Raw genomic sequence first — 17430 nt, forward strand, 5'->3', positions numbered from 1 at the left:
TCTGCCAGCTGCCTGGCTGCCTGAATTGGTGGTTCTGCCCAGGCAGTCACCACGAGGCTAGCCGGCCTCAATGTCGGCGCCTGTCTTTCTGAGGGCGACTTTCTGAGACCCCAGGCCCCGGCAGGGGGGATTTCTCTCTCCTTCCATCCACCCCCTGACATCGTCATGCTGGCTGTTCAGTGTGGCGGCCACATCTGGTATCCAGCTACAGCCCACGGAGCCAGGGACAACCCGGGGTTTAGTCAGGATCCCTGCAGCGTTGCCTCGCCTCTGTGTGTGGAGAAGTTACTGCCAGCACCCTGGGACAGGAATCCTTCCAGGAATGCTCTCACCTGCAAAAATTTAGAAGTTCAACAAAATGTGAAACTGCAGGAAATGGGTTTGAGTATTTATACAATAAAAACAAATGTATATAAAATTTGTTAGAGGAAAGCCTGAATTATCTTTCTCTTCTCTTAATAGAAAATGAGATACCAGCCGGGTGCAGTGGCTCACACCTATAATTTCAGCACTTTGGGAGGCCGAGGCAGGGGGATCACTTGAGGTCAGGAGTTCAAGACCATCATGGCCAACATGGTGAAACACCATCTCTACTAAAAACACGAAAATTAGCTGGGTGTGGTGGTGGGCGCCTGTAATTCCAGCTACAAAGAAGGCTGAGGCAGGAGAATCACTTGAACCCGGAGGCAGAGGTTGCAGTGAGCTGGGATCCCACCATTGCAATCCAGCCTGGTGACAGAGCAAGACTTCATCTCAAAAAAGTAAGAAAGAAACAAAATGATACATAAAAACTGTCATACACGGAGGAAGTCAACTACGTGAGAAAGTGTAGAAAAAGTAAGAGCTGGAGAAATGAGGCAGTGTCAGGCAGGTGATTGAAAACACCTATTCTGGATTCTGTGGCGTTTGTGGCACTGCTGATTTCTCAGATATGCAGTGGGTTTCCATTTCCCCTCTCCTTTCGAATGTGCGTGGAGGGACTCTTTTTCTTGAACAACTGCCCCCACCAACCAGCCTGATTATAAAACCGCAGGCTTCCCAAGGCCTAGTTCTGCCCACATCTTTATTTCACTTTAGAAGACTTCACCTGCTCTTGGCTTGAACAATGACTTCTTTTTCTGGGCTTACAAATTTATTTCTGGAATAAACTTCTCCCTGGTGATTTGTCCTTTATTTCCCGTTTTCTAGGTACAAGAGGTTCTCATTTTAATAATTTAATACAGTCATGTTGATGGTTAATGGTGACATTTGGCCATAGAGAAACACTGATATTTTAAACAGAAACACAGCAACACTCATAAGAGTATTTTACCCAACAATTTTGGAATCATTTTCACATACATTAGCTTTGAGAAATGTTTTCTAAATTTTATTCTTAGCCAAGTGGTGTAAGGTGGATCTCCAAGTGATCTTTAGAAAAAGGTATTTCTAGAGGCTGAGGACAGAATGGCCCTATCCAAATAATTGTTCTGACCTAAAGCCAGATACAAAAGGCAGTGTAGGAAAGAGGGAACCGCCAAGAATGCATCTAAAACATTCAGACAATCTCTATGCATCTGGGGTCTGGAGCAAAGGGAAGCAAGACGCTTTTACAAGAGTGAAACCTAAAGAGGGGGACCCTAATCCCAGTCACCAGCTCCCCCTGACAGCACCTGCAGCCTCTTTAGTGTCTGTGACAACAAGCTGGCATTGGCTTTGGGTCAGCTGTGGAGCACTGAGAACAAAGGCTCCCACCTCTTCTTGGAGTCCTTCGTGGCTCGTGAAGCTCTTCATGTGGTGCCTGGTGACCAACCCTGAGATCCCAGGGGCCCTCATGCCAACTGTGGGCATGGTGATACATGGAAGGACTCTCCTGAACCTGCAGGACACACCAATGGAAGGATGGGTCCTTCTGCATCTGCAGGCCACCCTGATGGATGGAGGGGTCCTCCCACATCTGCAGATCATCCTGATGAACGAAGGGGTCCTCCTGCACTTGCAGGACACGCCAATGGAAGGAGGTGTCCTCCTTCACCTGCAGGCCACCCTGATGGATGGAGGGCCCCTCCCGCACCTGCAGGCCACGCTGATGGATGGAGGGGTCCTCCCACACCTGCAGGCCACCCTGATGGATGGAGGGGCCCTCCCACACCTGCAGGCCACCCTGATGGAAGGAAGGAGTGGCCCTCCTGCACCTGTAGGCCACGTTAATGGAAGGAGGGGTCCTCCCACACCTGCAGATCACCCTATGGTCAGGGAGGTCCTCCCACATCTGCAGGCCATGCTGTGTTTTTCAACTTTGTTTTTTTGTAAATGGACAATGTGTAATTGTCTGTATTTACGGAATACAAAACAATGCTACAATTAATATAATATTGAATAAGTCAGTCAATTAGCATATCCCTTACCTCAAATACTTAACAATTTTTTGTGGTGAAAGCATTTGAAGTTTATTCTCTTTTTTTCTTGATTTTTAAACAAATTTTTTATTTCAATAGGTTTTTGGGAAACAGGTGGTGTTTGGTTACATGGATAAATTCTTTAGTGGTGATTTCTGAGATTTTGATTCACCTATCACCTGAGCAGTGTACACTGCACCCAATGTGCAGTCTTTTATCCCTTATCCCCCTCTCACCCTTCCCCAAGAGTTCCCAAAGTCCGTAGTATCATTCTTATCCTTTTGCATCTTCATAATTTAGCTCCCACTTATGAGTGAGAACATACAATGTTTGGTTTTCCGTTGCTGAGTTACACTTAAATAATGGTCTCCAGTTTCATCCGGGCTGCTGCAGATGCCATTATGTCATTCCTTCTTATTGCTGAGTAGTATCCTGTGGTATACATGTACCACAGTTTCTTTATCCATAATGGGCATCTGGGCTGGTTTCAGATTTTAGCAATTGTGAATTGTGCTACTATAAACATACATGTGCAAGTATCTTTTTGATATAATGACTTTTTTTCCTCTTGGTAGATAACCAGCAGTGGGATTGCTGGATCAAATAGTAGATCTACTTTTTCTTTAAGGAATTTCTACACTGTTTTTCATAGTGGTTGTGCTAGTGTATGTTCCCACCAGCAGTGTAAAAGTATTCCCCTTTCACCACATTCATGCCAATCTCTATTATTTTTTGATTTTTTGATTGTGGCCACTTTTGCAGGAGTAAGGTGGTATGGCATTGTGGTTTTGATTTGTATTTCCCTGATAATTAGCGATGTTGAGCACATTTTTATGTTTGTTGGCCATTTGTATATCCTCTTTTGAGAATTGTATGTTCATGTCCTTAGCCCACTTTTTGATGGGATGTATTTTTTCTTGTTGATTTCAGTTCCCTGTAGATTCTGGATATTAGTTCTTTGTCAGATACATAGTTTACGAATATTTTCTCCCACTCCGTGGGTTGTCTGTTTACTCTCCTGATTATTTATTTTGCTGTGCAGAAGTTTTTTAGTTTAATTAAGTCCCATCTATTTATTCTTGTTTTTGGGTTCTTGTTCAAGAAGTCTTTGCCTAAGCCAATGTCTAGAAGGAGTTTTCCGATGTTATCTTCTAGCATTTTTTATGGTTTCAGGTCTTAGATTTAAGTCTTTGATCCATTTTGAGTTTATTTTTGTATAAGGTGAGAGATGAGGATCCAGTTTCATTCTTCTACATGTGGCTTGCCAATTATCACAGCATCATTTGTTGAATAGGGGTCCTTTCCCTACTTAATGTGTTCGTTTGTTTTGTTGAAGATCAGTTGGCTGTTAAGTATTTGGCTTTATTTCTGGTTCTCTATTCTGCTCCATTGGTCTGTGTGCCTCTTTATACCAGTACCATACTGTTTTGCTGACTACAGCTTTGTGGTATGCTTTGAAGTCAAGTAATGTGATGTGACCAGATTTGTTATTTTTGTTTAGTCCTGCTTTGGCTATGCTGGCTCTTTTTTGTTTCCATACGAATTTCAGGATTTTTTTTTTTTCTAGTTCTGTGAAGTATGATGGTGGTTATTTTGATGAGAATTGCATAATTTGTTTATTGCTTTTGGCAGTATGGTCATTTTCACAATATTGATTGTACTCATCCGTGAATATAGGATGTGTTTCCATTTGTCTGTGTCATGTATAAGTTCTTTCAGCAGTGTTTTGTAGTTTTCTCTGTAGAGGTCTTTCACCTCCTTGATTAGGTATATTGCTAAGTATTTTATTTTATTTTTTTTTGTGCAGCTATTGTAAAAGGAATTGAGTTCTTGATTTGAATCTCAACTTGGTTGCTATTGATGTATAGCAGTGCTACTGATTTGTGTACATTAATTTTGTATTCTGAAATGCTACTGAATTCATTTATCAGTTCTAGGAGTTATTTGGATGAGTCTTTAGGGTTTTCTAGGTGCACAATTATATAATTGATGAACAGTGACAGTTTGATTTCTTCTTTACCAGTTTGGATGCCCTTTATTTCTTTCCCTTGTCTGACTGCTCTGGTTAGGACTTCTAGTACTATGTTGAATAAAAGTGGTGAAAGTGGGCATGCTTGTTTTTCCCAGTTCTTGGGGGAATGATTTCAACTTTTCCCCATTCAGTATAATATTGGCTGTGGGTTTGTCATAGATGGCTTTTATTTCCTTAAGCCATGTCCCTTCTATGCTGATCTTGCTGAGGATTTTAATCATAAAGTGATGCTAAATTTTGTCAACTGCTTTTTCCGCATCTATTAAGATGATCATGTGATTTTTGTTTTTAATTCTGTTTATGTGGTGTATCACATTTATGGACTTGGGGGTATTAAACCATCCCTGAATCCCTGGTATAAAACCAAATTGATCATGGTGGATTATCTTTTTGATATGCTCTTGGATTTAGTTATAGTATTTTCTTGAAGATTTTTGCATCTATGTTCATCAGGGATATTGGTCTGCATTTTTGTTGTTGTTGTTATGTCCTTTCCTGGTTTGGTATTAGGGTGCTACTGGCTTCATAGGATGATTTAAGAAGGATTCTCTCTTTCTCTATATTTTGAAATAATGTCAATAGGATTGGCACTAGTTCTTCTTTGAATATCTGATAGAATTCAGCTATAGATCTGTCTGGTCCTAAAATTTTTTTGTTTGGCAGTTTTTAAATTATCATTCCAATCTTGTTGCTTGTTATTGGTCTGTTCAGAGTTTCTATTTCTTCCTGGTTTAATCCAGGAAGGTTATATATTTCCAGGAATTTATCCACCTCCTCTAGGTTTTCTAGTTTGTGTGCATAAAGTTGTTCATAGTAGCCTTGAATGATCTTTTGTATTTTTTTGGTTTCAGTTGTAATATCTCTGGTTTCATCTATTGAGTTCATTTGTATCTTTTATTTTCTTGGTTAATCTCACTAATAGCCTATCAATTTTGTTTATCTTTTCAAATAACCAGCCTTTTGTTTTATTTATATTTTGTATTTTTTGTTTCAATTTCCTTTAGTTCTGCTCTGAGTTTTATGTCCTTTCTTCTACTGAGTTTGCGTTCATTTGTTCTTTTATCTAATTTCTTGAGGTGTGAGCTTAGCTTGTCTGTTTGTGCTTTTACAGACTTTTTGATATAGGCATTTAATGCTATGAACTTTCCTCTTCACACTACCTTTGCTGTATCCCAGGGGTTTTGACAGGTTGTGCAACTATTATCATTTGGTTCAAATAATTTTTAAATTTCCATCTTGATTTCATTGTTGATCCAATGATCGTTCAGGAGTAGGTTGTTTAATTTCCAGGTATTGTTTTGAGGGTTAACTTTGGAGTTGATTTCCAATTTTATTTCACTGTGATATGAGAGAGTACTTGATATAATTTCAACTTCCTTAAATTTATTGAGACTTGTTTTGTAGCCTATCATATGCTCTATCTTGGCGAATGTTCCATGTGCTGATGAGTAGAGTGTATATTCTGTAGTAGTTGGGCAGGATGTTCTTAAATATCTATTAAGTCCATTTGATGTAGGGTATAGTTTAAGTCTATTGTTTCATTGCTGATTTTCTGTCAGTAGAGTGTTGAAGTCCCCCACTATTATTGAGTTGGCATCTACCTCATTTCTCAGGTCAAGGAGTAATCATTTCGTAAATTTGGGAGCTCTAGTGGTTGGTGCATATATATTTAGAATTGTGATGTTCTCCTGTTGGACTAGTCCTTTTATCAGTATATAATATTCCTCTGTGTTTTTTAACTGTTGCTGCTTTACAGTCTGTTTTGTCTGATATAAAAATAGCTGCTCCTGCTTGCTTTTGGTGTCCGTTTGCATGGAATGTGTTTTTCCACCCCTTTACCTTAAGTTTATGTGAGAGCTTAATGAGTCTCTCAAAGACAGCAGATAGCTGGTTGGTGAATTCGTATCCATTCTGAAATTCTATATATTTTAAGTGGGGCATTTAGGCCATTTACATTCGTTAGTATTGAGATATGAGATACTATTCTATTTGTTGTGCTAATTGTTGCTTGAATACCTTACTTACGTTTTTCATTGTATTACTGTTTTAAAGGTCCTTAAATTTATGCTTTAAGGAGGCTCTATGTTGATGAGCTTTTAGGATGTGTTTCAAGATTTAGAGCTCCTTTTAGCTGTGCTTATAGTGCTGGCTTGATAGTGGCAAATTATCTCAGCATTTGTTTGAAAAAGACTTTCTCTTTCCTTCATTTATGAAGCTTAGTTTTGCTGAGTGAAAGGAAACTATCTTGAGTCCCTGAAATCACTGAGCTAAAGGGAAATGTCAAGTTGGGAACTGCTTAGGGGAAACCTGCCTCCCATTTTATTCAAAATCACCCCTCTGCTCACTGAGATAAATGCATATTTGATTGGCTCCTTCAGGGAGGCTAATCAGGAACTCGAATGCAACCATTTCTTTCTTATCTCCATACATCTTGGAAGCCCTGTCCCAGCTTTGAGTTTTCTTGTCTTTCCAGACAGAACCAATATTCATTTTATGTATGTTGATTGATGTCTCATGTCTCCCTAAAACGTATAAAACCATCATTCTATTATAAGGACACATGCACACGAATGTTCATTGCAGCACTCTTTACAATAGCAAAGACCTGGAACCAACCCAAATGCCCATCGATGATAGACTCGACAGGGAAAATGTGGCACATATACACCATGGAATATTATGCAGACATCAAAAACGAGGAGTTCGTGTCCTTTGTAGGCATGGATGAACCTAGAAACCATCATTCTCAGCAAACTGACAGAAGAGCAGAAGATCAAACACCACATGTTCTCACTCAAAGGCGGGTGTTGAACAATGAGAACACATGGACACAAGGAGGGGAGCACTACACACTTGGGTCTGTTGGGGGAAATAGGGGAGGGACAGTGGGGAGTGGGGAGTTGGGGAGAGATAGCATGGGGAGAAATGCCAGATATAGGTGTTGGGGAGGAAGGCAGCAAATCACACTGCCACATGTGTACCTACGCAACAATCTTGCATGTTCTTCAAATGTACCACAAAACCTAAAATGCAATAAAATAAATTAAAAAAAAAAACAAAACTGTGTTCTTACCACCTTGGGCACGTGTCCTCAGGACTTCCTGAGGCTGTGTCATGGGTGTGCATCCTCAACCTTGGCAAAATAAACTTCTGAAATTAACTGAGACCTGTCTCAAATTTTTGAGGTTCACATGATTGTACCCATGGAGGGACTCTGAGTGAAGATGCCCCTGACCTTTGACAAATCTTCTATTGGTGCTTGGTATTAGCATGAGCTAACTTTATGGCTCAAACTAATAGGACAATTTGCTGAAGTCTGGGAGCACCCCATCCAGAGAATCCCTTATCTCCCCAAATTTGGTCAAGATCTAAAGTTTATGTTGCTGTACAGTTCTTTTTTTGGAGTTTTAGTTGTTTCCAACACAGGAAGGCAGGTTTTTCCTGCTTCCATGATGATGGAAGGCAGGTTAACTCCTTTATGGAGTTTGAGCTTGCTTCCAACAGGGAAGGTGGGTTTTTTTTTTCTTCCTTCTAGGATGGTAGAGAGCTGTCTTCAGCCTGAGACCCAGCCCTAAGTAAGTAACTGAATTGGGATTTGTCTTGGCTAAAGTTAAAATTAACAACCAGCTAGTCTTAATTTCTCTTTACCATTAGAGCAGTCATTAATCATGTAAGTTGTACAATCATTTGTTTTGCTTAACTGTTTTTTGCTGTGGCTGTTTGTTGTTTTTGTTGTAGATGTTTGTTTCTGTTTTTGTTTCAGTCTTTTTCCTGTTGAGTTTGACCAACTCTATCCAATTTGATCAAATCTGAAGGAAAGTTCCAAATTATGGATAACGAGGCCTCTAAGCAGCTGAATTCCCACCAAAAAAAAAAAAAAAATGGTGTGGTGGGGGTAGAAAAATGGCTAGTGAAAGAAAAAAAAAAGGAAAGATTTTTGATTTTGACTACTTAAGGAGCTTTATTTACATAACAAGGCCACCTTTTTGCTAGCCAGGTCAAAGATAAAGAACAATGTCTGTGCTTCAGAAATAGCAGCAATTTGTCTTAGCTGAATTATTGTAATGATACTTGGAAAGATTTTTTTTAAAGGAGCTCAATGGTTAAAACTCAGCTTAATTAAAAGCTGACATTCAAGATGTGTGTGTGTGTGTGTGTGTGTGTGTGTGTGTGTATTTAAAATACCTTTATGTTTTCGTTGCTGTTTTCTGAGGACCTTTTTTCTTTTTGCAAAAGTTTTTTTTTTTTTTCTCAGTTGACTGAATTCTGTTTTCTTCATTTACTTCTGCTGTCTCTCCTTCGTCTTGCATCCTATGCTGCATGAGGGACCTAAAATAGTTTATAATGCCTAGGGTTCCTTTAAGAAAATGGAGAAGGCAACAGACTCCATTTAGGGTAGAAACTTGTTTTTCCATATGGAACCCCAAAAGTGTAAACAGACAAGTATATCTCAGCTTTTAAACTGCTTGCTTTTAGTCAGTAAAATGATTTATTGACCAAAATAGTTATTGCAACAGAGGCTACTCTTGGGTTTCTAAAGAAAAATGTAGTTTAGACACATAGAAATATCTTTGTTAAAAAAATTTTTTTAATGCACTGTAAAAGCATTATGTGGTCCAGCCTCATAATAATTCTCTTTTGGAGACCCAGGATTCAATGTGGGCTCTGCCCAGAACTCAGAGATCCAGTTAAAAGAAAGGTAGTCTCCATCTAAGTAAAACTGGTCTCCTCATACAATCCTATGATATATTTCTATAATTTTATGTGTAATTGGCAATTAAATCCATTTTAATTTTCCTCTAGCCCACCAGACTTTTCTCTCCACACTTTATAATGTCAATTTTGCCATTTACTTTCACCTGAGTTGTTTCCTTTAATATGCAAATTTAAAGGTACTTAACTGACAACGGCAACAGGTTGCAAAACAGGTTATTAAGAATTGGAAAGTCTAAGATAGGGAAGAAACAGTTTTTACAAATCTATAAGATGTACTTATATTGGCATGCCTAATATGTCTATGAACTTATGTGTTGCATACAAAACGCTTCACTACTGAAAGTATATAAAAGAGCTCCAATTAATTGGCTTAAGAGAATAGAAATATTTAAATCAAATATTTTATCAGAATAAAAGACCAGCCAAATGCTTTTTCACACTTACATAACTTAAGTAAAATATTTAATGAATCAGCTAGTATTAAAATTATTAGTAAAGTGATATTAGAAATGTTTTAAGAATTGCTAGTGTGATATTGTGCCAGAATTGCTAGCCTTTGCTGTAGTTATTTAGTAATAACTAAAGTAAGCAGCCCAGGATAACTAAGATCTGTGTGTAAACAAATGCTTATTTTGACTTCTGTAAACCACTGAAGTAACAAACAGAATGACAAAAGTCCCCTGGCCCTTGGAATGTCCGGAGGCCCCCGCCCTCGTCTCCACCCAGGAGTGAATTACAGAATCCCCTGGACCTTGGAATGTCCAAAACCTTTTCATCCCCATCCCCGCTCCTCACCCCCACTCCCAAGGTGGTTTTTTGGGTATAAAAAGTCTTGGCACCCTCTTTTCGACGCCACAGGTTGGAGAGACGTGAGTCCTCTGTGGTCGCCGGCATAATAAATGACCCTGCAATCTGGCATAATTTTGTCTTGGTGCTAACTTTCTACGCTTGATCCATTACAACATTTGGAGGTCCCACCGAGATATTCTCTTTTTGTTATCACCAGACAAAAGCCATCTCAGAGTCTCGCCCAGGCGGCCGCTTCTACCTTGGGGGCCTCTGGGGAGGCGCCCCCTGTTCTTTCCCAGGGCCCCGGAGAGCCACCGTGGAGGATAAGCGACCTCTTGGCCGACATTCACCCGAAATTCTTCAGGGCCCTAAAAAAAAAAATCCTCTGGAGGTAAGTCTGGGCTGGGAACTAGTTCAAAGGAAGGGCCTGAGTCGGGGGACTGACGAGTCATTGCAACTCTGACCTGGCAAGTCTCACCGAGACGTCACTTGAGGCTTCTGGTAGCTGGTGCAGTGGGTACCAGCGTTCGCCTTCTGGTGGCTGTCATAGTGGGTAGCAGCCCTCTGGTAGCTGGTGCAGTGGGTACCAGCGTTCGCCTTCTGGTAGCTGGCATAGAGGGTACCAGCCTTCACCTCTGGTAGCTGGCATAGTGGGTGGCAGCGTTCGGTTGTTTTCCATAATCTTTGTGTGAGTGAGAGAGTGAGTGTGTATATATGTAGTCCCACAGCTGAAAGGCTACAGGGCTTGTGTGGGCCTTCACCCGCGGTTCCACTGGGGTGTCGTAGGGCATAATGGTGATTCACCTCAGAGCTGTACTACTTGGACTTCCATCCTAAGGTGACCAGGCCTGGGGATTATACGGGTACACCTTAGCCAAGACGCCTCTGAAAATTCTTCCGAGAAAGTGGCCGGGCAGGCATCTCTGACTGGTCTCCCATCTGGGGGGCACCCACCCTTTGTCTGTCACTCTTGTATGTGGTCCTGTCTCGTCTGTTAATTTGTCAGTTTTATTAGACTCCTGCTAGCAGACATACACTGGTTCAGGCCATCTTCCCTTGAGGTAGGAGATATCTTACAATGGTTGACGAACCACTGGATGCAGGGAACTTTTATTGATTATACCCCAGCAAAAATTACTCTTTTCTCTTTCTTCCTCATCTTCTTCTTCTTCTATCACTGAGGCCTCACTCTTTCTTCCTTTGCCATGTGGCAGATAGTCTTAACTCTAGTTGTCTTCATTCTCTTCCTTGTTTTGGTCATTGTGGCCTGTAAATTCTCCCAGCCACCTCCGCCGGGAAAAGAGTACTTTTGCCCGTGCTGGGTCAGATTCCATGTCAGGGAGGCTGTTGTGCCCTCGACACCTTGGAGGTAGCTTCTTTGGAGGTTGTGTGGAACAAAACCCTAGATCAGAGTTTACGGGTGCTCTTTCTTAGGCTGGGATGGAAAATAGGTAACTGCCTATTCTGCCAGGAAAGTGTCCAATGTTGTTATGGGCAGTACCCGACGGTGCATCACAAAGAGGCATATTGGCACTATCCTGGATGTTGGGAGGTAGGATGTCACCGCCCCAGTAAAAACTGACTGGCAGCACTTCTGCACACTCTACCGGGTGTGGTGGGTCCAAAACACACATCCGGTAGACCTCTTAGTCCACCCGTTTGTCACTTCCCGACCTTTCCGAAGCAACTGGCCATTAAAAATGTATAAGGGGGAGGATTATGCCCGGGCAGCGCTAAACTTCCATAGTGCTTATTCTCACCAGTTGTGGTTTGCGGGGGGAAAAGACCGCTGCCTTACCTTGGCCCCTACCCCCTGTTCCTCTGACTAGGACTAGGAATAAACCCTAAAATCCAGTTGTCTGGTCCTTGCAGGACCTGGCTGCAGAGGCCCTGCTAAAACCTGCTTTAAAGAGGGCCAAATTTTAAATTTGAGGCTTTCCAAAATTGGCTTTACTACAGAAAGAGAAAGTAGGGAGGGAGGAGAAAGAGAAGAGAAGAGAAAAAAAAGAGAGAAAGAAAAAAAAGTGGACAGAAAGAGAGGAGAGAGAAAGTAGATAGAGGAGAGAGGAAAGAGAGGAGAGAAAGTAGACAGAGGAGAGAGAGAGAAGGGGACCAGATGCCGCAGGGGCGGAAAACTTGCCGCCAGCAAGTTCAGTTTTAAACTGACACTAAGAGTGTTTTTTTCCTTTCTCTGCCGGCAGTCAGCCCCGCCCAGCTTTGAGGCAGGCCACACTGCCTCAGGGTGCAGCACTTGCATCCAGAATCTGGCTTTAAGAAAAGCTTTCTAACTTTTTGTAACAAAAGTGACTTGTTAGCATAGTTGTTAAGGTGTGGGGCCTGCAACTGCAAGGTTGTTGGTTCAAATCCTCAGTGAAGCCAGTTTTAAATTAGGGTAATCAGTTTTAAATTAGTGAATTTTCTTGAGGAAAATTTGGCATAAAAAAAAAATTATCCAGGCTGTATGAAAATGGTTGCAGAAACTCCTGGATACCCTGAGCAGTTTCCATACATTGACCAATGGTTGGGTTTAGTCCAATGGCCTCCCCCATGGCTAAAGCTCTGCATAAAACAGGCTAGACTTCAGGTCATGTTAGCCGGCCCAAAAGAAAGTCCCTTCTGGGCCAGCCATTCTCCCCACTGCAGCGGAGGATCAGGAATTACTTCCACCCTACTCAAGGCCCTCTAAACCAGCGCCTCAGCACCCCCCTCGACAGTATTATTAACTAAACCTTGTCCCCCCTGCACACCCGTAGCAGGGCCCCCGCACCCACCGGCAGTCCTCCCTTTCCAAGAGGCACCCCCAACAGAAGACAATCGGGGTCGCCCATTCTTTGTTCACATCCCCTCCTTGTCAAGTAACTTATAACTGGAAGGTGATAGAGATTCAAAGAGAGGGCCAAATCACCAAGTGCTGGCATGAGCTTTAAAAGTAAGGGAAAGCTGCCAGGCTAAACCCAAAATTGGCTGCCCCCATGGCATGGCAAAGGGGATTTCTATGGCCTGCAAGCTGGCAGAGATGCATCCAGTGTAAGGGGCTGTGCAGGAGGGAAGTGCTGGGGAACTGCTAAGAGTTCCCGGGAGGGGGTTGTACTAGAGAACTGCTAAGACGGCGAGAGGGGGAGGGTTAGGTACCTGCCCAGATGGAAAGTTCCCTGGGAGGGGGTAGTGCTGGGAGGCTGGGGAATTTAAGGCAGTGACATTGCCGAGGTTTTACAATGAAACTCAACATCCCCCATTCTCTGAGAAGCCCCAGGCTTTGACAGGACTCTTAAAATCTATACTCCAGACACATCGCCTCACTTGGGACAACTGCCAACAATTATTACGAATTCTGTTCACCACAGAGGAAAAAGGCAAAATTAGACAGGAAGCCCTGAAAGCCATCATAGGTCCAGGGCAAGGAAAAAGTTTTTTTTCCTCTAGCTGACCCCAATGGGACCTCAACACCTTGAGGAGGTCACCAGGCTCTGAACACTTTTCACCGGTATCTTATAGAAGGGGTTTGGGAAATGGCCCACAAGCCCACTAAACTCTCCGAGGTAGGAACTGTAACTCAGGGTCCACAGGAGTTGCTAGCTGCTTTCCTTGAGCGCTTACTGGACACCTATTACCCTGAGGCCCGGACAATCAGCGGGCCATCAATCTGGCTTTTGTTTCCCAGTCTGCCCCAGACATCAAAAAAAATTTGCAAAAATTAGAGAGGTTTCAGAGAATGAATTTAACTCAGTTGTTAAAAATTGCCCAAAAAGTCTTTAACAATAAAGACACCTTAGAGGCCAAGCAAAATAAGAGAGTTACAAAGGCAGTGATAGCAGCACTCCAGGAAAAACCACAGCTAGCCCCTGGACCACAAATCGATTCGTTGATCTGGGAAATGGCACTGTCACCCATTCCCTGAGTGTCCATATCCACTCTTGGGACGGGACTTGCTCCACAAACTGCAAGCAAATATTTCTTTCAGCGAGGGTCCAGCTTGCCTCTCAATTCCTCCTCCCTTAGCCACAGGGCCACCTCAGCAGATCCTCATCACCTGTGCTCTGTCAGACGAGTATCTCTTGCAGGAAGCTTTATCCTCGGAGGCAGATCAACCATCTGCACCAGACTTCCTCCGCAAATTTCAAGAGAGTGTACCGGGAGTATGCGCTGAAACAAGTCTCACAGGGCTGGCAAGTCACCGCACCCAGTCGTGGTCCAGCTATTAGCAACGGCAACTCCAGTCCAGGTGAAGCAATACCCTATGAGCCGGGAAGCCAGGCGAGGAATTGCTCCGCACATCACCAGACTCTTGAAGGGAGGAATCCTCACTACCTGTAAGTCTCCCTGGAACACCCCCTTGCTCCCCGTGCTAAAACCAGGCACACAGGACTATTGGCCTGTGCAGGACTTGAGGGAGGTGAATAAATGGGTAGATACTGTTCATCCTACAGTTCCAAATCCGTACACCCTCCTAAGTCTCTTGGACCCAGAACACCATTACACTGTCTTGGATCTTAAGGATACATTCTTTTGCATCCCACTAGCCCCTGTTAGCCAGCCTACATTTGCTTTTGAATGGACCGACCCTGATACTGGAGTCTTGGGGCAACTCACTCGGAGAAAACTGCCTCAGGGGTTCAAAACTCCCTCACTCTGTTTAATGAGGCACTTAGGCAAGACCTTGCTGCCTTCCGAGCTGAGTTCCCAGAGTGTACCCTACTCCAATACGTAGATGACTTACTCTTGGCTACAAAAACCCAGGAGGCCTGTAAAGAGACCACCCAGTCTTTCTTGAAAAAACCCTGCAGACTTTGGGGTACCGGGTCTCAGCTAAAAAGGCCCAACTCTGCCAGCCAAAAGTGATTTACCTGGGCTATGTTACAGAGAAGGGCAACCAGGCACTGGCACCCAGCCGAGTCCAAGCAGTGCTGCAAATACCCAACCCCACCACGAAATGCCAAGTTTGAGAATTCCTTGGTGCAGTAGGGTACTGCAGGCTATGGATTTTGGGATTCACTGAGATAGCCAAGCCCCTATATGCCTGCGCTGGAGGAAATCAGCCCTTGACATGGACAGAGGTGGAGCAACAGGCTTTTGACAAGCTCAAGACTGCCCTGACTGCAGCCTTGGCCTTGGCCTTGCCAGACATCTCTAAACCTTTCCAGTTGTTTGTGCATGAAAAACAGGGAGTCGCTAAGGGGGTGCTCACCCAAACATTGGAACCCTGGTCCCGGTCAGTTGCCTACCTTTCAAAAAGACTTGATCCCGTAGCCTCTGAGTGGCCAGCTTGTTTGAGGTCGGTGGCAGCTACGGCCCTGTTAGTCACGGGGGCGAACAAACTGACCTTGGGGCAGGAGTTGAACTTAGTGGCACCCCACGTGGTGGAGTTGCTACTCCGTGGAGCTACGGGAAAATGGATGTCTAATGCCCACACAGCCCAATACCAGGCCTTACTTTTGGACCAGCCCCGCATAAAATTTTCAAAAACCACAGTTTTAAACCCCGCCACACTGCTACCTGACAGCGAGCCAGAGGAACCCATACATGACTGCCAACAGACAATAGATGTCCTCCACGCTGCACCACCAGATCTCACCGACATCCCCCTGCGGAACCCAGAGGAGGTACTGTATGCAGATGGCAGCAGTTTCATGGTCGACGGAGTCAGGTACGCTGGGGCAGCTGTGGTCACTCTAGAGTGGGTTATCTGGGCCCAGGCTCTTCCACATGGAACCTCACCCCAAAAGGCTGAACTTATAGCTTTAATAAAGGCCTTGGACTGGGCAGAGGGAAAAATTGTTAACATCTACACGGATAGCTGGTATGCCTTTGCTACGGTCCATGTGCATGGTGGCAGTTATAAGGAAAGAGGATCGCTTACCTCAGAGGGAAAAATCATCAAAAACAAAGAGGAAATCCTAGCTCTACTAGAAGCTATATGGAAGCCTAAGGCAGTGGCATTAATACACTGAAAAGGACACCAGAAAGGAGATTCACCAGAGGCAAGGGGAAATAGGGCAGCTGACCTACAGGCCAGACCGGCAGCCTTGGGGCCAGTAAAACCTCTGACCCTTCTTGTGACTTTGCTGGCTCCAACCCTGCCTCCTACCCCTACGTACTCACCTGAGGAAGAAAACTTTGCTAAAGAACAGGGGGGGCGACAAGATTCCACAGGACGGTGGATTCTACTGGACACAAGAATTGTGCTCCCCGAGGCTCTAGGACGGGCTCTAGTTAAGCACACACACCAGGCCACTCACTTAGGGCAAACGAAATTAACTGAGCTGCTGAGGGTTAGATACTACATTCCACACTTATATAAGATTGTTAGGAAAACTACTACCTGTTGTAATGTAGGTGCCAGGGTAAATCCAGGAGGCAGTAGGCCTAGTCAGGCAGGGATAAGACTTAAAGCTATTAGCCCAGGGGAACACTGGGGGTTAGATTTTACTGAAATAAAGCCCCCAGAGTGCGGCTGTAAGTACGTCCTTGTGTTTGTAAACACTTTCTCTGGATGGGTCGAGGCTTTTCCTACTAGGTCAGAAACCGCACTGGTAGTAGAGAAAAAAATTGTTACAGGACCTGGTTCCTCAGTTTGGCTTGCCCCTGACACTGGGATAAGATAATGGCCCTGCATTTACAGCACAGGTTTCCTGGAAACTACACTGTGCCTATCGCCCCCAGAGTTCAGGGCAGGTTGAAAAGATGAACAGGACCATAAAGAAAACTAACAAAATTCATTCTAGAGACCGGTGAAAACTGGGTCAGCCTGCTTCCTTTTGTTCTCCTCCGTACCCCATGTACTCCCTATAAAAAAGCTTTACTCCTTTTAAAATTATGTTTGGAAGGCCCCCTCCCTTACTCCCCAGACTTGAGAACGCCATACATGCTGGAGTCCATAACCATACACTCCTTAAGTCCTTGCAGGCACTCCAGTCTGTTCAGTCCCAGGGGACTCGCTCATCAGGGGAACTCGTCCTACCCCAGTGGATTTCACTGACCAGCCAGTACACCCCTTCCAGCCAGGGGACGAAGTCCTGGTGAAGAGAGTCACTACCTCTGGCCTAACTCCTCGCTGGAAAGGACCCTACACTGTAATCCTGGTCACCTCCACGGCAATCAAAGTGGACGGACTGACTGCCTGGATTCACCCCTCACACGTCAAGTCTGCCCCCCCAGATGCAGGATGGGAAGCGGTTCCATCCTCAACGGACCCCCCAAAGCTAAGACTATTGCGCTGTTCTCGGTCATCATCCTAATCTCCCTGATTCCTGCAACCACCCTCCAAAAGGGACCCTCCTTGGCACCCACCTACTATCCATGGGTCATCACCGAGGGCTCCACTGGAGCATATGTTAGTTCCTTAACTGAAAGGGGATCCACCCTAGCAACCTAACCCTGGAGTACACTCCGGAGACCCCCATTACCTTCTCCCTGGACCTCTGTGCCCTCCTGGGCCCCCACTTAAATTTCAGGACAAGTGGAGGTATAGCTGGGTGTGGCAGTTTAGGGGCAGAGAGACAACTCCAGACCATGGGG

At 44.0% G+C, this 17430-nt stretch overlaps 1 long non-coding RNA gene across 1 annotated transcript in view; it reads left to right on the plus strand.

Moving 5' to 3' along the window:
• Nucleotides 1-731: 731 nt before the first annotated feature.
• Nucleotides 732-17430, plus strand: part of LOC119469313 — a 27155-nt gene continuing 10456 nt past the window's right edge. Inside the window, exons 1-2 of the long non-coding RNA XR_005198113.1 lie at nt 732-761; nt 1417-1422. This is a non-coding gene — a long non-coding RNA (uncharacterized LOC119469313). The remainder of the gene's footprint in view (nt 762-1416; nt 1423-17430) is intronic.

Source organism: Cebus imitator, unplaced genomic scaffold, assembly GCF_001604975.1.
Source record: "Cebus imitator isolate Cc_AM_T3 unplaced genomic scaffold, Cebus_imitator-1.0 Scaffold627, whole genome shotgun sequence".
Classification (NCBI taxonomy): Eukaryota; Metazoa; Chordata; class Mammalia; order Primates; family Cebidae; genus Cebus; species Cebus imitator.